The sequence below is a fragment of the Sorex fumeus genome, unplaced genomic scaffold (genome assembly GCF_029834395.1).
Source record: "Sorex fumeus unplaced genomic scaffold, SorFum_2.1 ptg000069l, whole genome shotgun sequence".
Lineage (NCBI taxonomy): Eukaryota > Metazoa > Chordata > Mammalia > Eulipotyphla > Soricidae > Sorex > Sorex fumeus.
This window is the reverse complement of record NW_026606126.1, coordinates 1,159,769-1,163,438: the sequence shown is the minus strand read 5'-3', so window position 1 is coordinate 1,163,438 and position 3,670 is coordinate 1,159,769.

Here is a 3,670-nt window from a genome sequence, read left to right as displayed (position 1 = left end):
TGATGGTTGGAGGGATTGATCTGGATGTGAGATGTATGCTTAAAGCAGATTAAGGACCAAACGTGATGGCCTCTCTGTATCTATATTGAAAATCATAATGCTAAAAAGTAGAGAGAGCATATGGAGGGAATTGTCTGCCATAGAGGCAAGGGGAGTGGATGGATGCAAAGGGGAAGGAGCGTGGTGATACTGGGAACATTGGTGGTTGAAAATGCACTGATGGAGGGACGGGTGTTCAGTCATTGTATGACTGAAACTCAAACATGAAAGCTTTGGGTTTTTTGTTTGTTTGTTTGTTTTTGCTTTTTGGGTCACACTCAGCTGATGCTCAGGGGTTACTCCTGGCTCTGCACTCAGGAATCACTCCTGGCGGTGCTTGGGGGACCATATGGGATGCTGGGAATTGAACCCGGGTCGGCTGCATGCAAGGCAAACGCCCTACCCACTGTGCTACTGCTCCAGCCCCTCAAACATGAAAGCTTTGTAACTGTGCCTCATAGTGATTCAATTAAAATAAAAACAACGACAAAAAAACCCCAAATCATCACGAACAGCTTTGTAAAATAAATAATAAAATTACAAACTGGAAAAAGAAAACGTTTCATTTTTTATGAGTAATAGGACCTTGCTTAGTTTGTTCAGAGATACAATATCTCTTTTACCAGCCCTGGGAGCAGACAAGCACTAAAATAAGCAGTTAAGAAATGAATAACAGATAATGAGACATTACAACTGGGTTATAAAGAACAGGCGAGGGTTTTCAGGCAATGTAGGAAGAACATTTCAGGTAAGTGACTAGAGTTGTGTCTATATGTCTCCAGTTGGAGAAATCTCTCATGAACTTGGCAATAGCCACATTGAAATTCTAGGGCTGAGCATGCTCACCTGATCAGCAGAATAAACCTTAAAAGACGCTTTACTTTTACAGAATATAAACTGAAATTCAAAGACAAGAATAATCAGGAGCTTAGTTTTGGGCACAATGAATCTCCATCCAGATGGATTTATTAAAAATGTCTGAAATTGATGTGGTAGGATTTCAAAAGCTTGATATTTTATTTAGTTGAACTATACATGGTAGAAGACGCAACAGTGGTTGATTGGGATGGAAAAATATCTTGGGAGATGTTAAAGGAATTTAAAATGATAACATGCTGTAAGCAATGCTTCTGCTGTTGAGGTTACAGTGAATTTCTACTAGCTCCTGAATCATGAGGAAATGTATGTAAGATTAGCACAGAATCCTAGGTACTTTTAGGATTTGCCAGTTCTTTATTTTTTAGTGTAGGCAGGCATGCTTCTGTGAGCTAAGGCTGTTGTACTCAGGTCTCACATTTTTCCACTCTCAGAATATACCTGTCCACCTGTCCAGAGGACAAATTTCTGGTCACAAATAGTATGGTTGGCAGTATATGGAGTTGAGATATCACATGGTACAGTCCCTGGTGCCCAGTGCTGAGGCGTACTGGTGCCTTTGATCTCTTGCCTTGCTGGTTCTCACTGCCCCACTATTTCTTCTTCATTCTGTCTGCACCCAGGTATGTGGAGTCAAAGAGAGGAAGCTAACTATCTGGTGTTCTTTTATGTCTAACTTATTCTCCCTACCCTTAGCAATTCTTGTTATTAGACTGGTTGTAACCATGTGGCAACATTTAAAATGACTGGTTGGATTATTTGGATTATCTGGCAACTGTACTACTCCACCTTCACTGTACTACTGTTTGCTTTTTCTGTTGCTGTACCAGCCCCTGCTAATTCATGTGCTGGACCCGTCTAGATTAAAAGGATCAGTTCTCTAAATCTGGGACTGAGGGCCAGAGCACAAGGGATTCAGAGACATCATGTTCAAGCATAAATACTTCCAGTTACTAACTACATACCTATCAACTCCCCTACATCAAAACCCCTCTGAAAAGCAAAGGAGAGGGAGCAGTAGGAGGTGAAGAGGATGACAAAGTGGTCAGACAGACACTCCTCGCTGCTTATCTCCAGTTTGGCAGGGGCTGAGTGTAAAACTCTAGTATGCATACAGTCTACAGAACAAAAAAATATTTCATTTGAAAGCTTCAGTGAAAAAATTGATTGCAACTCTAAAGATGTGCATAAATTGTTGCAGGAGGTAGCCAGCCATAACCAGTGATTTTAGGCTTTGGTCCAGTCACTAATTTCATTGAACCTGAACAGGAAAGAATCCTAGTGAAGTTTCAGAGAAATAAAGCACAGAAAAATGTTTACTGAGCAATAATATATACCTATGTGATCAGATCAGATGCTGTGTAGGTATACGGAGAGTGAGAAGTATTGTTTTTATTTTTTAATTTTAATTTTTAATTAATTTTATAAAGTTGTTCATGATTTATTACATTCAATATTCCAACAGCAATTCTATCACAAATGTACCTTTCATGAATATTACTTCCAATTTTACCAACCACCCCTCAAGCCTGCCCCTATATCAGACTCTAAATAATCCATTTTATATTGCTTATAATTCACGGAACCCAGATAATACGGAACTAGGTGACCTTCCATTCGGGACTCAACTGTACCCCAGAATAGAGATCCTCTGCCTGCTTCCCCCAGTCTCTGGTGACTCAGGGATCACTCCCATAAGCCATAACCTGTCGGCACCAGATGATCCCCTAATCAGTCACCCTCCAGAACTCAGGATGCTCCTCCCAGGTGGGAGTATAAAATGAGCTCCCAGAACCATGCCACCGGACTCTGTGCCAGGATGTGGGGGGGTGAGAACACTCCCCACCCCAAGGAACCCAGCCCCGGCAGCTGACCTCCACTACCCAACCGCTGCCACAGTCCAGGTTGCTTTCAGGACCAAAGGTCCGAGGTCCTAAAAGTGGCATCACAAAACATTATAAGATACTTCCTACCCATTTTCACAATTACTGCACCATATACTGCATCATATCTGATGGGGTTCAGACAGTAGGCAACAAATCATAGAGAAAAATATATAAATGTATGCCTCTTGAAGAGCCCCGAAAGCTACCGAGAATATCCCGCCCGCAAGGGCAGAGCCTGGAAAGCTTCCCATGGTGTATTCGATATGCCAAATATAGTAATGCCTACAGGTCTCATACTTATGACCCTGAAAGAGCCTCCAATCGTTGGGGAAAGACGAGTAAGAAGAGGCTGCTAAAATCTCAGGGCTGAGAGAAATACAGGCGTTACTGGCACTTGCTCGGGTAATTCGACGATCAACAGGATGTCAGTGATCCAGTGACAGTGATATAATTCACTAAAAATGATCAAAAATATTTCCTTAGAAGAAAATTAGTGAATATTGTTTTATCTCACCATGGAGTCATTAAGCTCTTGTAGAAGAAATTACTAACATGTTGTTATAGCTTAAGCCGTGTATGTTTATATATTCTTAATTGAGATTGGTTATCTCTACTTAACATCCCATCCAGTGTGGTGTGCCACTCCTGGTTTATTAGTGGTGTAGGGTTTGAGATGTCATGATAGTATTGCTTTAAAGCAAGATATAATTTACTAAAAGTAACAGTACAGGGCACACTGAAAGAATCAGAGTGTTAGGTGTACGTCAGAGAGAGTTTCTACTTTTGTATTCTACTTTAGTATAGTAATGGGTTAAATTAATAATGGACATACTATTTATGATTTTTAAGAGAAAGGGGAATGCTTTAGG